This window comes from Vombatus ursinus, unplaced genomic scaffold (assembly GCF_900497805.2).
Source record: "Vombatus ursinus unplaced genomic scaffold, bare-nosed wombat genome assembly UNPS02014781.1, whole genome shotgun sequence".
NCBI classification, from domain to species: domain Eukaryota; kingdom Metazoa; phylum Chordata; class Mammalia; order Diprotodontia; family Vombatidae; genus Vombatus; species Vombatus ursinus.
Genome location: NW_020954559.1, coordinates 27,644,877 through 27,665,337, shown reverse-complemented (window position 1 = coordinate 27,665,337; position 20,461 = coordinate 27,644,877). Strand labels below are relative to the sequence as shown.

The following is a 20,461-nucleotide window of genomic DNA, read 5'->3' as shown; positions in this document are numbered from 1 at the left end:
CACTTTTTGGATAAATTATCTTCCTTAATATATCTAAGGAAGCATAACCCCCTCCTCTCTTTTGAGCTTATATTAGAATGTTCCATGAGAGCAAAGACTTTCTTGTTTTCTTATAGTTGTATCCTCAGTATTTAGCATACTGCTTGGCACATTCTCTGACTCTTTATTCGTCCATCCAACAATATTATTTAGATAAAAATCACCAAATCTTAGGCAGTAAGGAAAGACCACTATAACCACTATATTTTTTTTTTCTTCTTCTTGTATTCAGATACATCCAGTGTGTAAAAATAGGGGTTGGTACTTTAGAGAAAAGGGACATGACTGAACACAATAATTTCTGAAACAATATTAGTTTGTAATTCTGAATTATAATTTAAAATTTTTCTCATTCTCATTTTGTCTACTTAAAAAGATCTTACAATCTTGTCCTCCTTTTTGTAATTCCATGACTTGTTTAATTTTAGTTTGAATGTAATTACATTTCTCTGACATGCATATATGATAGTATTCTCTTTAAAAGAAGAGGAATATTAAAAATCAGAGAAAATCCCTCTTGACTCTCACTTCTGAATCTAATGAAGACTGAATCTAGTAAAATCAGAAAGGAGATATGAAACCTAATATTGGAGATGTATAACATGACTTATTAAGTGATGCTGAATCAATTGTTTTTTTTTTCATTTATCTTTATAATATTGTTGTTCTCACTTGTTGACAATAAAATGGGAAAGGACAAGCTGGTAGAGGAACTTCATGTCCTTAAAGAGATCATGTCATATATCAATATTGCACCTCCTCTAGCCTATCACAGTGTTTGACAAACAGTATGTGAATAATAAATGTTTTAAATTCAATTAAATTAAAAGAATTCACCAACCTCTGCTTCAAAATAAGTTTTTGCTAACAAAATAGCATAGTATAAATTTGCTAAAGTACTTAAAGTGTAAATTGTGTCCCACCATGTTGTCAAACAGTTCTGAAGACAGAAATCAAGACAAAACTGAAGACAAAAATCTCTTCATATGATTTGTGTCCACCTTATATATATGAAGATAAGGGTGATAAAACTATATTAATATGAGAATGCAGTGCAGCATTCCACATAGAGAAGTTCTCTAGCTAATTTTAGATTTTAGTAAGTCAAGATCAAACTCATTGAATTCTACTAGTAGTAATTCAAAGATTTGTTAACAAATTTTAGGATGATGTATTTTATTTTCATTTTACTTAGCTGATCCATTCTACCAATTCACTTTTAAGAAATCCATAATCAGTCAATTTTCATAATTGATTAAATAGTTTTGTAGTATAATTTGACATCTGATAGCTCTAAGTCTCAATTAATTACTCCATTTTCATGTATGGGATTTATTTTTCTTGATTTTTTTATTCTTTTATATTAATTTTGATGCTATTTTGTCTAAAATGTCCTTTTGGTAATTTGATTGATAAAGCACCAAATCTATAGAATGATTTGGGTAGTTTGATTTTCACTTGTCTAATGTGACTCAGTCCTGGATCTTTAATATCCTATCAATTTTTTACATTTTTCTTTATGTTTATAAACATTTTTGTAGTTACATTTATAGAAGTTCTATATGTGCATTCTTGGATTAATTTATAAATATATAATGCATTTTATTTTTATCTTGAATGATTTTTTTTTTTACTTCTCTCTTTTCTATTCTTGTTTAGGTTTTCCTTATATCCAACAATTCTAGTATTCCTGGTATACATAAAAATTATTCATATTTAATAATGTTTTAAATATTTGCCTTATTTTGCAGACATTTTATGTAATATTATCACAATACTTATTAGTGATATTTGTTTTTCCTTTCTTCTCCTATTTTTTTCTCTCCTTGATGTGGATACGAGGACATTACTTGTTTTATAAGAGGAGTTTGTTGAGATGCCTTCAATATTTATTTTTAAATAGCTTGTGAGCCATGGGAGGTTGTTTGTTTGTTGTTTTTAGTTTTATAAATTCTTTTCTAAATCCTGTTGAGAGCAGAATTTTTTTTAAGTTCATTTGTGACTTGTTCCATTTCCCTGACAATGGGATGTTTAAGTGATTTATTTATCTCATGTTTGATTAATTTGAATTCTTTGTATTTTTGTAAACACACATTCATTTCATTTGTTTCCAAGTCTGTTTGCTATATATTTGTGCATCATAGTTTCTGATCATATTTTGAATTCTTTTTATTCATTTTGAATACTCCAACCTTTGTGGTATCTTCAATTAGATACATATGACATTCATGCTTACACCTTCTATAAATCGATAAACTAAGAAACAAAGAATTGTAAGCGAGTACTATGTGAAAAGCTCTGTGCTATTTAGGAGAGACTAGACAATGTTTTGCTAAGATAATCTCTGGTTTAGTCTAGTAGTAAGTAAATTTTTAGTACAGATAGTCATAATATAAAATATGTCACAATAAATTGATTAAAATAATATAAAATAGTATGTATGATATCTGAAGTGGAATGTATGTGAGACTTGAGGAAGCTTTCCTAAAGGTAATTTAATTTAAGTTTAATTGTAAAGGCTAGTTAGGAATTAATTAGTGAAGCAAAGGTGTAGGGGCATTTTAGGCTTAAGGAAGACCCTGAACAAAATCTTATATGCCTCATTGCACCATTTAGAGATCATGGAATCATAGATTTAGAAGTGGAAGAGAGAAAACACTAAGAAAATCTACTCTAAGCTTTTTGCATTACAAATGAGGAAACTGAGGCTCAGAGGTAAAACCATATTCACCCAAGTATTAAGTAAGAAAGATATGATTTAAGTCCATGTTCTTTCCATATCCCAGCTTCAATCCATTGTACCATACTACTTCTATTCTTGTAGAATGGATTTCTACTCAAATACAGGTTTTATAATATGACCTCTGAGGTCTCTTCAAACTCTTTGATTATTATATAACTGAAAAGGTTCAATTGTCTTTCTACTTGCTTTCCTCCTCTTTGTCTAGTAGTTCTACAATCCAACCTGACCTATCTTAGGCTTCCCCTCTGTCTCTTCAAATTTATTTTTATCAGTTTCATAGAGCCATGAAAACCCAACTACTAGACCATCTTCCTTTGGCGCAGAGTTCTCTGCGTGGGAGAAGTGCCTATCTGCAAGAGAATTATAGGCAACTGCTAACTTTTTAGGAAATTAGGATACTTTTTCTTTTTTATAGGAATATTTATCACATTTAGGTTTCCAGATAGGCACTTGAAATACAGGCTTATTCACACCACTCTGCATTTTTTCTTCCTAAAATGCAGTTTAAAATTCTGCTCAGGTGAAAGACAGATTCATCATTTTTCTCTTCACTTGTTCCTTTCCCAGTTCCTAACATAACAAAATCTGTGGATATGGCCAGTTGCTACAATATTTGTGTTGCCATATGAAAATAGACTTTGGTGAGTCTTTTGCATTCTTACTTTTCTAGTGAAGTTGCTATCATCCTAAAGAAATATTTTCTATCTTTACTTGCCTAAATGAAAATGTTTAGGATAGAATTCATGCTAATATATACCTTCTTTTGCCTCTTTTTAATGTTCCATACTTAAGAAGAATGTTATAGGACATAGCTTAAGCATAATCACATGCCATGTTTTTGTTTTTGTTTGTTTGTTTGTTTTCTGAATGGAATATTTTTTACTTATGCCAAAGAATGAAATGTGTAACTCTAAATGAGACTATAGTTCTCATGAACATCTTTCAAAATCTTTGTGGGGTAAGAGCTAGAAACCCTGAGATGTAATTGTGGTGTTCTGTGTTTGTTTTGAACTTTCCTTTCACTTTCTATGGTCAGGTTCTTTTTCTGTTCTTTGTTTATTTTACAGCCTATTTCTTGATTTTTTAAATTTATGTTTAAATTAGGCTCTGCTCCTAGGATGGAGGGAGCATTGTGTCAAGATTCAGGTTTTTCTTGATGGTGTTTTCAGAGCTAGTTCTGGAATTCTGTAAATTTTTAGTTCTTCCAAGGTGGCGTGACCTAAGGAGAGATGTCACTGCTCCCCTGGTTTGTGCTCTGATCTGTGAGTGAGCATTAATATTCTTTTCTACCCTGTAATTCTGTCTAGATCCTTGATACTACTAGTGTTCCTCCTTGCCCTGGGATTAAGACCATGTATAGGCAATACAACAGGGTCCTGTTTCCAGCGCCAGCAAGATATCCCCTGTAATTTCCTTCTGATCAGTTATTTGATCCCCTTACTGCCTGCACTGAGATCTCCTGAAACAGACACCACCAATTTCTTTACCGTCCAGGCCTGCTTCTGGCTTGCCAGAGCATAGCCTTTGCTAGACTGTGAAAAAATCATATCAGAGAAAGGAGTCTAAATGCAGATTACAGCATACTTTTTTTTCCACTTTATTTTTTCATGGAGTTTTTTTTTTTTTTTGGTCTTCCCCCATGCTCTACAACCTGACTAATATAGGAATACATTTTGCATGATTGCACATGTACAACCTCCATCAAATCACTTACTCTTGGACAGGTGGGGAAGGAGGGAGAGAATTTGGAACTTAATTTAAAAAAATCTTAATTTTTTTTTACATAAACTTGAAAAAATTAAAATATTATTTAAAAAAATAAATAAAAATCTAAAATCTTCAGTAAATTTTTTCGCTTGCCCTATTTTCTTTTTTAGGTTGTTATTTTCTTCAGTATTTTTGTTCTTCATTTACCAAACTGTTGACCCTTTTTTCATTATTTTTCTTGCATCACTTTCATTTATTTTCTCAATTTTTCCTCTACTTCCCTTCTTTGATGTTTAAAATCTTTTTGAGCTTTCCCCAGGAATTCTTTTGGGGCCTCAGACCAAATAAGATTGTTCTCTGAGGCTTTTAATGTAGCTTTTTTGACATTTATGGGTTAGCAAAGTGTTTTTGTTTTATTTTGTTTTGAAATGCCATTTGCTCCTTATGACAACCTTGTGAGTTAGGTTTCATTTTTATCACCATTTTATAGGTGAGAAATCTGAGTTTTAGAGTGTTTAAATGACTTGTTCCAGGTTTCATAGTTAATAAATATGTGTGAAAGTATCTGAACTCTGGTCTTCCTGATTACTACTTTAATGCTCAATCACCTATGTCACCTAGTTGCTATTTAATAATTTCTTGTAGACTTTTTTTTTTTCCAGGAATAGAAGTCAAATTTGTGTGTCTTTACTTTGTATATCCCATTTTCCTCTTCCTTCCATTTTTGACAATTAGAAAGACTTTTGATTTTCTTTAGTTTTCTTTTTTTTTTGCAATCTCAATAATTTTATATCATCTTTCAAAAAGCATGGGGAATGGGTAAGCAATTAAACCTTCTAATTAATGCAGTAGTGCCTCAGGAAAAGTTCTTCTGTGCCTAGTAATAAATGAATCAAGGGCATCTCCTTACTTTTCTTGTGTTTAAATCCACTATTAGTAATTTCTGTTCCATCCTCCTAAAGATCATTTTCCTTATGAGAGTAATTAAAATACATTATTGTTCAATCATTTAGTCATGCCTGACTCTTCATGACCCCATGGACCATAGCATAACAATGCTTTTCATGAGGTTTTCTTGACAAAGATATTGGAGTAGCTTGCCATTTCCTTCTACAGTTGAATAATTAAATTTAATTAAAATATATGAATTCAATGAAAATCAATCTAAACATGCAATGATCTGATGTTTGTTTTTGTCTTGCTCTTCTTCCCAGCATACCTGAAGAAACACTGTTTTCCATTTCTCTTATCAACTCAAGTTAAATATTATCATTCTTGGTCCTGTTCTGATAGAACTTTGCCATTATTCTGTATTCACCTTGTTACCAGCTTTGGCTAACATCCTCTGTAAATATATTTTTAAAATCCTCATTGGTTATTGGGTTTCTCATGAATTTGTGCTATTTCTTTAGGCAGCTCACTATTTCTTTTCTCATTGAGATGGTTTCTTTTTTTTTGTCTTTAGAATTTCATTGTTAAGAGGTCACCACCCATTCCAAGCTGATGTTTCTCTGTAGAATTTTCAGTCCTGTAATCTACTGCAACCTTTTTCAGAATTTCCTCAAATCCGTTATCTCCAAACATAAAGAGAATCATGTTATGCATAGATTCCCTGTCCTTTTTTCAACTATTAAGATGAAATAGTTATTTCCCACTGATTTTTTTGAATTATATCACAACAACCAGACAATAAGTTAGTATTGATTAATTGCCAGGTGTTAAACTAAGTACTGAGGATCCAAAGACAGTTAAAAAACAAAAAACAAACAAACAAACAAACAAATAAACAAACAAACAGTTGTTTCCTTCATGGAGTTCACATTCTAAAAGGAGAGAAAACATATAGGTAAGTAGGGGCATACAAAACATGTACAGAATAGATGGAAGCCAATCTTAGGGGGAGGGTGGAAGTACTAAGTAGCTGGGAGCACCAGGAAAAGTTTCTTGCAGAAAAGGAAACATAAGCTGAATTTTGAAGGAAGCAAAGGAAACAAAAAGCAGAGGTGAAGAAGGAGAGTCATTCTGGAGTATGGACTAGTCGATTTAAGGTCTCAGAGATGGCAGATGGAGTGATATGTGTTAGGAATAACAAGAAATCCAGTGTTGCTGGATCATAGAGTATGAAGAAGGGAAGGAGTAAATTGTAAAATGATTGGAAAGATAGGAAGAAGCCATATTGTGAAAAGCTTTAAATCCCAGACAGAGGGCTTTATATTCAAATCTAGAAGTCAGAAGGAGACACTAGTTTACTGAATGGAGTTGGTATATTGAGATCAGGTCTTTAGAAAAATCATTTGGTAGAGGAGGATAGATAGGAGTAAGGAAAGAATGAGGCAGGGAGAGTAATTAGAAAGTTTTGAAATGATCCAGATATGAGATGATGAAGAGCTACACCAAGGTGATGGTTATGAGAATTGAGAGACGGAGACATATCTGAGAGATGGTGTGAAGATAGAAATGATGAGAGTTGGTAATAAAGTGGATATATGGGGGAAGTATTAGTGAGGATTCAAGGATAATGTTGAGATTGTGGGACTGAGTGACTCAGAGGACAGTGGTGTTCTCAACAGTAATAAGAATGAAGGGAAGAGGGGAAAGGTTGGAGAGAATGACAATGAGTTCTCTTTTGGAAATAGTGTGTTTGAGATGCCAGTGGTTTATTAATTTTAAAATGTACAAAAAGCACTTGGTGATGTGGTATTAAATCTCAGGAGAAAGTCTAGGGCTGGATATAGATCTGGAATCATTTGCATAAAGATCATCATTGAAGCCATGAAAACTGATGCAATTGCTAAGTGAGATAGAATAAAGGGAGAAGAGAAGAGGGACCATGATAGAACTATGGGACCTCCTAAGTTTAGTGATCATGTCCTAGATGAAGGTCCAGAAAAGAAGACAGAAAAAGGAGTCAGATAAGTAGGAGAAAAGTCAGAAAAACATAGAGAAGATATAACATCCAAAAGAAAAAGTAATTAGTAGTATCAAATGTTACAAATTTGCCAAGGAGAAGGATTGAAAAAAGGAATCAGATCCTTAATAGTTTTCCTCTTGGGTTCACCTACCTTTTGAAAGATGTAATTATCATTAAGCCAAGCCAAAAATTTATTAACTATGCTAACTGTAGTGATAAGACAAGAAAATAAATTAAGGGAATATGAACAGATAAAGAGCAAATAAAATTACCTTTATTTAGTTTGCTTAGAGAACTTCAGAGAATCAGTGAAAAAATAAATCAAGAAAATTAATAACTTCAGTAAGTAAGAAGAATTCAAAATAAATATATGAATAAATGCATAAAGTACCTGCAAGTTTACATACTAAAATATAATCATAACTTTAAAAATATAACTATAAAAGGGATTTTGCAGAATTATTGAAGTATTTTAAATAAGTGGAGGGATATTCATTGATGGTAGATGGTCTCTGCAATATTAATAAAATAACAATATCAGCTAAATAAATTTACAGTTTTTAGTTCAATACCAATCAAACAACAAGTGACACTGACCCTAAAGTATGTCCTCTGAATCCATGGTTTTATCATTTTGAAAAATTCTCAGTGTAGAAACCTCCAGCACTAGTATCTAAAAGATAATGTTTTCCAGTCAGACAAAATAATGATTTAAGTAATTTGAAGGAACAAGAAAGCAAAAAGGTCATGATTTTTTAGGAAAATAATAAAAAGAGGCACATGGGAAGGTGTTACTATCACTAGATCACAAACTAAATTAGAATGTAGTAATCATCAAAACTATTTAGTATATTTTAAAAAATATAAATTATACAATTGACTCAAATTAGATAGGCAAGTATTAGAATCAAATAAATAAAAGAGCCCAGCATGTGATGAAAACGAATAAACAAGCTAACCAAAAATACTGCTGTTCTAATACATCACTGTTTAAAGATAGCTGCTAAGAAAACTGATAAGTAGCTTGCTACAAAATAAGATTAGGCAACCATCTTCCATGATATACCACACTTACTTGCAAATAGATATGATGTAAATGTACAAGGTCACATCATGAAACCATGAAATAGTGATGAATGGAAAGAGGCACATTTCAGATCTCTGTTTGATGGAAGATTTAATAAATAAGAGAAAGGAAAATTGCAAAGGATAAATCAGGATATATATATATATATATATATATACACACACATACACACATATGTCTATATATGTGTGTATGTATGGGTGTGTGTATGTATGTATCCTTTTAAAAGAGCAAACTCCATGTAGCTGGAGCAAGGTGAGAGAAGCTCATCAATTGAGAAAGCTCATTCCCCCAAATAAAAGGCTAATATAGAAGATATTGAGAGAGAATTGCCGTAAATGTATGTCTAATAGTCAGTCTTCAAAAGGCAAATGGTGAAAGAATATAACCAAATAGCATTTAAAAAGACATACAAACTATTAGTAACCACATGAGTACACTTCAGATCAGTAAGATTAACAATTTCAAATTAAAGTATTTGAGATTTCCCCTAACAACCATATAATTGGAAATGATGATGAAAGTTGAAAATAGCCAGTGTTGAAGACACTCCTAAAGATATTGTATTTATGCCACATTTATTGAGGTGTGATTGGTAAGCATTCAGGAATATAATTTTGATTTATACACAAAACATTATTAAAGTTCCCATATTCTTTGAACTAGCAATCTCACTACTGCATATATATCCTAATGAGGTCATTGACAGAAAGGTTATATTTATTTCAAAATATTCATAGCAGCATGTTTGTGATAGAAAAGTGGGCGAAAAAGCAAAAACTGAGTGAAGGGGTGAACATATTATGGTATGCATACATATATTATGTGTGTGTACACACATATACGCATGCAATTTATATATCTATAGTTATATCTGCATCCATAGCTATATCAAATATAGCTACATGTAGAACTATATTTACATCTGCATCATACTTATCTTTCATATAGGTATGTGTTCAGATGTAAATATATGTCTATATCTATATAGATAGGTAGATAAATAAATAGGTAATTACATCATAAGAAATCATAAGTAGGATGGATACTGAGAAACTTGGGAAGACTTTTTGAACTGATTTAGAATGAGGAAGTAGAGCCAGAAGAACAATATTTATATAAAATTACAATGAACACATGAGGATAGATAGCACTAAATCTCACAAGAAATTCAATTCAATTCAATAACTAATATTGGTTTTAGGTAGCTTATAACCATTCTTCCTCCCTCTTACTAGAGTAGATAGAGATTAGAGTAGATAGACAAGTAGAAATTGACTTTTTTTTTCAGTGAAAGCTAGTTTTCCTTTAGTGCCTTTATTAAGAGGGCCATCCCATGGTATATACTAATTATTGTCTTTATTGCCTCAAGGCACTTGAGTTTGTCATAAATTATGAAGTCTTTAGTTACTTCTGGTCCTGTGGTAACTCATTGCTAAAAGATGTGTATGCCTTGAACTGACCAAGTTGTACCCTGATTGGTTATTGAGCCAGAGGAGCCAATGACTGAATGCATTTTCCAGCTTAATCTCTTACCCCAACTCTTCTCTGCCAAGCAGTTCAGTCTCTTCCTAGATTTCCTGTGTGTAAAGTGGGAGCATAAGCTGTGCTCTTTTATCCTACCCTAATGCAGCTCCTGTATAGATCTTCAGTTCCACTAGGTGACTTGTACTTTAGACAGTGTGTCTTTCCCCATGTTTTTTTTTTCATTTCCTTGTAGGACAACAAATAGTTTTTGTTTTGTTTTGTTTTGTTTTGAAGGTAGAAATGTCTAAGGTTGTAGGCAATATTCTCCAGGATTGAGGTCCAAAGATCCTGGGTCCAAATGCTTGGGTTTGCCTGGCAACAAAGAAATTTTCTGTATCACAGAAAAAACAAAACAAAACAAAACAAAACAAAACAAAACAAAACAAAGCACTAAAAGTTGGAGTCTCAGTCTTTGGCATGGTTTGCCAGAAAACATGTACTTTGAGGGAAATTGGGCAGAGCAAAGAAGAGGTGAAATTTAAAATTATTAATCATCGGTCTGTTTTTTTTAATATCAACTTCTGAGCAGATTGTAATACTAGATACTACTTTTATTTAAGTAATCTTGTTTCAAGTAGTTCTTTTAATAAACAAGGCAGCGTCTTCTAGCACTAAACCAAATCTAGACCATATATTTGGATCTAGAGTAGGAAGACCCATTAGTGGAGAAGGAAGTGGGTACGATTACTCATCTTAACTCTCCCTGTCTCTCACTCCACACCCAGAAAGTATTCTTCCTTAATGTTAGACTATGACACCAGAAAGTATTCTGTGGTGGGAATGGTTATTGAGAATTTAGTGGCATAAAAAGTTCACCAATAAGACATTTTTAAATGTGAAAAAATAATTTCTCAGTTGTGCTTGTTTTTGCTGAGTTATTAAATATTTAATGCATGGCAGTGTTCTAGGTGCTGAGAATACAAAAATGAAATGAAAAATATTCCTGTCTCTCAAAAAGCTTATGTTCTCTTTGGGTCAGGGGAGAATCTATTATCATTATGCAGTTACATAAGTGGAAATCATTTGGAATAGGAACAGTTGGAAGCATCCATAAAGGGTTTTAGTAAGACGTAGAATCTGTTTGTACTTTAAAGGAAGCTAACAATACAAAAGGAAAGATGAAGAAGGAATGGAATGGGATACAGTCTATGAAAATGCATGGAAGCACTAATATGAATGCTAGGTTTAGGGAACAGAAAGCAGACAATTTCGATATAAAATTAGGTATGTGAAAAAAGAGTAAAAGAGAAATGGGAAATGTCAGGAAATGTAGGTTGGAACCAGACTGTGAAGAGCTTTAAATGCTAAATAGTTAGAATTTTATAAGAGAGACAGCATGAAGTCACTAAAGATGGTACTATAAGAAATATTCCCTGATCCTCAGAACTAAAACTGCTCTACATTTTAATATTTTCCTCTAATTAGATAATTTCTTTACTCTAGAATAGTGCCTTGCAAATAGCAATGATTTAGTGTATATATATATATATAATTTTAATTATAGATATAAATGAATATTGTATGTTAATGATTCATTATATTAATTATTATTATTATTCATATGCACATACATAATTTTATTCTATGCACCCAATTTTTTCCCAAAATGCACACACTACTAATTTATAGAGCCATGACTGGGCAGTGGAGAGAGACAACTGTAACTGTGTCAAAATTTAGTGGTTAGTGTTATAAGTTGACCTTATTTCAAGTCTGTTGAATGCATGCATAAAGTTTGGAACCAAAATGAAATTATATGCATATAGACCATGAAAGAGTTAAGAAAAGTCGGTTTATTTAGCTATAACGTAGAAAGGATACTCTTGAAGGCATTGATTCATTTAGTAACTGCCATGTTTCTATGTAGACCATGCTGACCTGCCTTTCAGAAGTTTTGGAAGGTGCTGCTGACTCTCATGGCTAGTTTCAATACTTAGGCTACCAAAAACTTAAATTTTTTAAACTTAGTTACATAAGCCAAATAGTTCCCATCAATTAGATGATGTATTTCTTTTTCTTTCTTTCCTTCTTTCTTTCTTTCTTTCTTTCTTTCTTTCTTTCTTTCTTTCTTTCTTTCTTTCTTTCTTTCTTTCTTTCTTTCTTTCTTTCTCTTTCCCATTTGGCCAATTAGGTGTTTTTTTTTTTTAAGTTGTTATTTTCTCTAGTATTATTTCCTCCTTTACTAATCTTTTGTTTTTATAATTTTTTGCATCACTCTCATCCCCCCCCCAGTTTTTCCTCTACTACCTTTATCTTTCCTTAACTATTCCAGGAATTCTTGTTAGAATTGGGTCTAATTAGCATTTTTTTTGAGGCTTTGTAGCTGTTTTCACATTGTTTTCTTCTTCTGAGTTTGGGTCTTGGTCTTCCCTGACATTAAAGTAGCTTTTGATGGTCATTTTCTTGTTTATTTGTTTAGTTGTTTTTGGTTGTTTGTTTAGTTTTCCAACCCATTTCTTGACTTTGAACTTTATGTTGAAGTGTGCTCTCCCAATTGGTTGTGGGAAGCAACTATCTCAAGCTTCAGGATTTTTCATCTGCTGCTTTCATAGCTATTTCTGGGGTCAACAAGTTTTCCATGGTGGTGTTATGTTGGAAGATGTGGAAATTGCTGTCAAAGTCTGCACTCTGATTTTTCCCCAGGAAGGGCCCCTGTGGCCTTTAAGCCTAATTTTAAGAACCAGCTATATTATGAAGTTGATCTCAGAGTCTAAAATACCTGAATTGAAATCTGGCCTCAAAACTTTATTAGTTTATTTTTTTAACCTCTGTGGAAGTCACTTAACCTCTGTCTGCCTCAGTTTCCTCAACTATAAAATAGGGATAATAATACCATATACCTCATACGGTTGGTCTATGGATTAAAGGAGATTATATTTGTAAAGCACTTAGAATAGTATCTGACACATAGTAGGTACTTAATAAATGCTTGTTCCCTTCCCTTCTTCCTTCTTTCCTTCTTTCCCTCATTTCCACCTTCCCTCTTTCATTTCTTCCATTCTTCTTTCCTTCCTTCTCACCTCCCCTCCCTTTCTGCTTCTTTTCTTCTTCTTTCTCTTCCTCCCTCTCTCCTTCCTTCTTTCCTACTTTCCTCCCTTCCTTCCTCCCTCCCTCCCTTCCTTCCTTCTTCCTTCCTCCTTCCTTCCTTCCTTTCTTCCTTCTTTCCATTCTCACCTCCTTCCTTCCCTCCTATTCTCTTTCTTATATTTACTCCTTTTTTGGACATTGGGAAAGTCACTTTTGCTTTCTATGCCTCCATTTCCACATTGGTAAAACTAAAAGGTGGAACAAATAACCTCTAACTCTTTCTTCTAGCCCCAAGTCTATAAGCTTTAGGTTCTAACAACTGAGACTGCTGATACAATGTAGAGATATAATTATTTCAGTTTTACTGATTTTTTTTAAAAAGTATTTTATTAAGCAATAGACAGAGAGGAAACAGGCATAATTATAGCCATAAAGCAAACTGTAAATGCAGACTTAGCCTCAGCAGCAAGAGGAAGATGGTACAGCTACGACATATGTTGCTGTAACTTTGCCAATTAACTGCAGTTTATATATGATTGGGGAGAAGAAAAATACTAAAAGACACAGGTGGAGCCTCACAACAAGGAGAAGCAAATGGGCAGCATGCGGGCCGTACTGGACTGGGCTTAGGAAATGCTTGTTTTTTTCTCTCCTAGTAAGCAATTGCTTTTTTGCATTTACACTTTTCAACTTATAACTAACTAAATAAATCCATGGTCTTAAGTTTTATGATAGTATAATTGAACTTCAGAAAAATAAATTTTATTTGTCATTTTGCTTACTTTCTCCATGACTCTAGAACTGAGGATTTAAGGTTTAAACTGTATGTGTTTGCCCCTGCTGCTCAGGGTAACTGGCCAGCTGGTAAGACATTCCAATAATGGCCACAATGCAGGAAGTTAACATATTTATCAGATACTTGAGATGAAAAAGTGGTATTTCATGGGGACTTTTTACCCTATGCCATCTGGTCCTGAGGTGCCTATTACATCTATTATTGACTCATTAAAGTCAATGAGGTGAGTAACACAATTAAACTTGTTTACTTGTCATGTAACAGTCGGTTACCAATGAAATGTAACTTTCACTTTTGGTCCTGGTATACAGTACAAACCCATCACTCCTCACTAAATGATACCTAGAATTAATGCCAGATAAATATCTTTTAGAATTATAGTGCAATTTTAAAGCACATGAATACATGGGGCTTCCTTTTACATATAAATACCATATACCAGTCAGTTTGAAGATTAGTCTTTATAATTAAAACAATAAAACAGAAATAAATGGCCATGGGGGACAGAAGCACAGGGCACTTATCCTTTCACTCCACCAATCATTCAGTTGCAGATGGCTTGCACATTTGCAAGTAACTTGCAGAAAATATGGATTCATTTGGGTAGGCAAGGCAGTAAGATGCAAATCTTCTCAATAGAAAAGAGCCTATTTCTATAATCAGTTCCAGAATTCATTAGATCACTACTGAAATGTATTAATAAATAGTATACTGTGGTAAAATGAAAGGATTATATATATATTTTTTTCATTTTAATTCTCTATGTTAAAACAACATGTAAATGATACAGATAACACTCCATAATCTCCTTGGATTTAGTGTGGAATTTTAGAAAAATCCACTAGAGTAAGAATGAACAAATGGTTCACATACATAAGAATAGATTTCTTCAAAGACTTCTATATGAAATTTTACTTCAAATAATACTATTTACTTTTCAGAATCATATATTGTTACAGCTGAGAGGGACCTTAGAGATCACTTATAATCCAGTCTTCTTATTTTAAAGATTTTGAAAGGCTTAAACAGGCAAATTGACTTGCCCAAATGGTATAGACTTAAGTGACTAAGATACGGAAGTAGCAACTGCTAATCTTGGTAGTATGAATAGTGTGTGTGTGTTTGTGTGTGTATGTGTGACAGAGAGAGAGAGAGAGAAAGAAAGAAAGAGAGAGAGATTATAAAGTACATAATGTTCAGAGGCTTAATGTACTTCCTACAATTTTATATATAAATACCACATAACAATCAGTATGAAGATTAGCCTTTATAATAAAAAACAATAGTAATCTGTGATTGAAAACATTTGTAGTATTTAATTATAAAAAACCTTTTTTTGTTTGTTTGAACTCCCACATCTGTTATAGTGCCTTGAATGTAATAGATGCCTACAAATGTTTAGATGAACATGTATCAAACACTGGAAAATCCCTTTCCTAAACATTTTTTTCATTATATCAAAATTAGACTTGGAAGTAGGAGTGTGCTGGTAAATGTTTCACAACTAGCTCCTTAGCCTATAACATATTTTTAAGGTTAATCAGTATTAATCACATTCTCAATCACTTTCTTAAATTTAGACCATCCACAAAACAATAAATGAATCCCTACATTTGTACCATTTGACTATTTTCAAGGTGTAAATAGTCACACTGAAAATTTGACAATTGGCCCTCATCCTCAATTTGAGTAAGCTCCAGCATATCCCTGGCTGCTAGGGAAATTATAGTTCATCTAGTAAAGACTTCTCAGGCAGAGCCAAGATGGCAGAGAGAAGCCAGGAAGTTTCCTGTGCTCTCTCTAGTTTCCCTCAGAAACAATATTAAATCAAGCCTCTAAAATAATTCTGGAGTGATAGAATCTGCAAAAAAGATGGAGTGAAACAATTTTCTAACCCAACACAACTTAGAAGGACTTCAGGAAAGGTCTGTCTCATTTGGGTAAAAGGACAACACAGACCAGCACAAGCCATGACCAGGCAAGCCAGTGGGAGGCAGCTACTATGGCGACAGGGAAGATCAAAAGACAAACTCCAAAAGACACAATAATGTCAAAATGCCTACATGTAAAGTCTCAAAGGGAATCTGAATTGGTCTCAAGGTGAAAAAGCCCTTCTGGAGAATCTCAAAAAGAAATTTAAAAATCAGGTAAGAGAGGTAGAAGAAAAATTTGGAAAAGAAATGAGTTATACAAGAGAATTATTTACAAAAAAAAGGAAGTCAACAGCTTGGAAAAGAAAGCACAAAAATTGACTGAAGAAAACAGCTCCTTAAAAAATAGAATCAACCAAATGGTGGAAAATATTTGCTGAAGAAAACAACTTTTTGAAAGTGAAATTGGCCAAATGGAAAAGGAGGTATAAAAGTTAACTGAGGAAAATAGCTCCATAAAAGTTAGAATTAGACAAGTGAAAGCTAATGACTCTATGATAATTAAGAATCAGTCAAATAAAATCAAAAGAATGAAAAAAAGAATAAATTGTAAAATACCTCATTGGAAAAACAAAGAGAGCCTGGATAGCATCTTTCAATAAAATGTCAAGGAAAACTACCCTAATTTCCTAGAACCAGAGGGTAAAATAGTCATTGAAAGAATCCACCAAATCACCTCCTGAAAGAGATACCAAAATGAAAACTCCAAGGAATATTGTGGCAAAATTCCAGAAATATCAGGTTAAGGAGAAAATAACTGCAAGCAGCCAGAGGATTACACAGGACTTAGCAGGTTCTACATTAAAAGATCAGAGGACTTGGAATATGATATTCTGGAAGGCAAAAGAGCTTGGATTACAACCAAGAATCAACTACCCAACAAATTGAACATAATCTTTCAGAAGAAAAGAGAATATTTAGTGAAATAGTGAGGACTTTCAAACTTTTCTGACCATAGCTGAATAGAAAATTTAATCTTCAAATACAAGACTCAAGAGAAGCATAAAAAGGTAAACAGGAAAGAAAAAAAAAAAACAAAAACAAAAAAACATGGTATTCAATAAGGTTACCCTGCTTACATTCCTACATGGAAAGATGGTACTTGTGACTCTTAAGAATTATATCTCTATTAGGTCAGTTAGAAGGAATATACTTAGACAAAAGGTGTTGGTATAGGTTGACTTTGATTTAAGATTAAAAAAAATAAGGAATGAAAAAAAAAAGGATTGTACTGGGAGAAAAGGAAAGGTAGCAGAACGGGGTAAATTATATCACATGAAGAGCCATGAAAGACCTATCACAATAGAGGGAAATAAGAGAGGGTCTGATCATCGCTTGAAACTTACTCTCATTGGATTTGGCTCAAAGAAGGAATAACATACACCCTCAGTTGGGTACAGACATTTATCTTACCTGATGGGGAAGTAGGAGGGAAAAGGCTAAAGAAAAGGGAGGTGGAGCTGATAGAAGGGAGAGCAGATTTGGGGAGGCAGAAAATGTATTATGTACTACTCAGGGCTTTCTGGGTCATCACTTTAATTTGTGTGATTTTTACCCTGAATCATGGGAGTTATGACTGATTTCTAACACTGATTGAAAAGTGAAATACTTAATTTGGTTGGAAGTTTAAATACATTAAATTCAAAATCTCTTTACATCCATTACCAGAAATGAATGCAATGAACATAAAAAAAGTTTCATAAATTTTAAAATGTCCTTCTTTAACTTGATGTGGTTTCAAATATTACTATGTTTAAAATACTACAAATTGTGATAAAATACCTTTCCCAGAATATTCAATTAAAATTAGTATTTTTAAGAATTATAATGGTGGAGCATACATACAGAAAATTTACTTCTTTCACAGGATAATTCAATTTTGCACCCTGTCAGATTTATTCTTGATTTGAAGGTCTTCAGAATCCCTCAGTTTAATAATTGTAAGTGTAACAAAAATTCTCGTAACTGCTGTTCTTCCCTTTTCTGATGAGTCACTGTAGGAACTAAGGTTTTATAAACAATAGTGAGAAACTACCTAATCCATTTTCTACTTGAGACTCACTCCTAAATTACCTCCATAGAAATGAATACTGTATTAAAACACTTTCAAAGAGATATTCTGGTCTTTTGCCCCAAATGATAAATCCCCAAATCCTTCCTACCTAAACATAATATAGTACAACACATCACCTTTCATATCTCTTTTGTATTACCTTAATTAGACAACAACAGTCAGTTATTGTCATCTAGCACAGAAAAAGTGGAAATAAGGTCATCATTATTGACATTTAAGAGTCAGTACCAAGTTGATGTCTGTATTTGAATAAATTACAATGGACATTAAAATGAGAAATAGGATTTTCTGATTGTTTCCCTCTTGATGCCAAGGATAGTAGTACACACAGTAGGGGCTTAATAAATGTTCACTAATAAAGCTAATCGTTTTCAGTATCTGTTATCACTGATACATTAGGAACTAGCTGTCACTTTATACTGTTATTATGACAAAGCTCATTAAAGAACTATGGCAGGTTAAGTCAATTGAAGAATTTTAAAAGCATATGTCAACCCCCAAGATAAGAAATATTTTTTCTCACTCACTCTGCCATCCCACCAATGTGTAATACATCCTAGGCTTGAACTGAATGAAGCAGCAGATTCTCCTCTGGTAATGTTTAATTAGTTGTTTTTTTTTTGTTATTTTTTTAGCTATGAGTTTTTTAGTCAATTCATGAGAGTTGGCTTTATTCCTATTAAATTCACCCAACTATCATGATTTAGCCACTTCATTCAGCCTCCTGGATTCAGTTTTCCCCTTTTCAAATTATTGTTATGTGATTAACCTTTGAAAAGATCAAGCTATTAAGTATTACAATTATTAATATTAAGTATTTTGGTTGAGAAAAATGTATATGTTTTGTTTAATCAATAAATATTTATTGAGTGCTTAGTATTTGTAAGGCATGGTGTACTAGGATATGAAATTTGGAATTAATTAAAAAATTATTTTATGTGAGCCATTGTAGGCATTAAATGAATCCTATGCAAGGTTAAAGTCCTTTTAGTTTTAGCTGATAAAAGTAGCTATGCTTGGAATGGAAAATCAAAATTGCATTGCAAATGCACAAACATAGTAAATGCTAAAAGATACTGACTTTTAAAATTTTATGTAACATGTTACTGTAACAAGAAAATTATTCATTATATCTATATCTATACTTAATATTATATTATATTACTTATATTATATCTATACTTAATATAGGAAGGTAATAGAAAAATTGCATATTTACTAATAACTTTCTACATGATCACTTGGTTTAGTTTTGTGGGATAGATATAAAGATATAAAATATTTTTTTCACTTAATTGCCTCATATAGTGACTTTCTATTTTATGACTTATTATTTTATGTAGCTAGTTAAATAGATATTGCTTAGATGATTATAAATCTAGCTTCAGTATTACAACTTTCAATACACTGATACAGTTTCAGTTAGCAAAATTTCCTAAGATGTTTTTGAACCTGCAAAATGATATTCAAGTGTTTTGCTATGATTCTCTTGAATAGTTTTCCACATACTCTCAAGCAACATTTGTTTATTGTATCTTGTTAGCCTTTGTGTTAACACTTCTGGATACATGATGGAGATGTACACAAGCAATAAAAATGACAAAGAAATCATCTAGAAATCCTAAAATTCCAGTCAAAGCTTCAGGAACAAAATCCAAGGGTGGTATAAGGAAAAAAAGCTCCTAGGAGACAAAGTAATATTCTGATTGGGAACATCTAGAAAAGGCCCCCAACTGAAAGCATTTCTCTGAATACACATCTCAGTAAAGTGGGCAGATCCATAATTCTTTCTGCAATCAATCTGGGTTGTCCTAAGAATGTTTCATTATAGTCATTAGTATTTTGATGCAATTCTGAGACACTCTGAGTCTGATTATCTTCACCAAATTCTGATAAGAGTACGGTAACTGTTTGTCTGCTGATTAGACAACTATTGGTCCCAAACCATGAACCGTATAGTCAATACACAATAATGCAGGTACCACAAAAAAGATGTCCACAGTTTGTTTCAATAGGAAGAGATACCTGGTGAAAAAAGATTAGACAAGACATATCAGTGTAGAACTGTAGCCATAAAACAGCTGGTGCATCCTGATCTGTCTGAAATTGTTCCTGAATTACCTCAACTAGTTCTTGGTTGTCAGGGGGAATGTTTTGTTTTGCACTGCCTACCTATCCCTGAGCCCCCAGAGAACCAATGAAAAGGCCCAGGGAAGGGGCTGGCCAGCTCCACACCAGGGAAGTCCAGCAGGGGCAGGAGAAAGGGGCCCCATCATGAATCTCAGGCAGCCAGTCTGATGTTTAGCCCAGCCACGAGCTGGGCTCCTGGTCCAGCCTCCAGTTATCCTCACTTTTTGCTTATGGAGTTCAGGCCTGAGAAAATAGGAAATTTCTGTGTTCTTTCATATTTAAGGTAACTTTTCAACCATCATTGCTACTGTGTGTCTTGTGAAGAGAGCTGAAATAATCTCTCAGCCTGGGTTCTTACCTTCATAAAACTAATGATTGGCAAATGACTTAAGAAACATGTGCAAGATTGACAGCTGTCACCTATTAATGGACAAAGGTAGCCTTCATTCAGCATGAATAATAGAGATATTTTCCAGAGGCTTAAAGAGA

At 32.9% G+C, this 20,461-nt stretch overlaps 1 pseudogene; it reads right to left on the bottom strand.

Annotated features, from left to right (window-relative positions):
- Positions 1 to 19,999, bottom strand: part of LOC114046177 — an 85,691-nt pseudogene extending 65,692 nt beyond the window's left edge.
- Between the last annotated feature and the right edge of the window lie 462 nt (positions 20,000 to 20,461).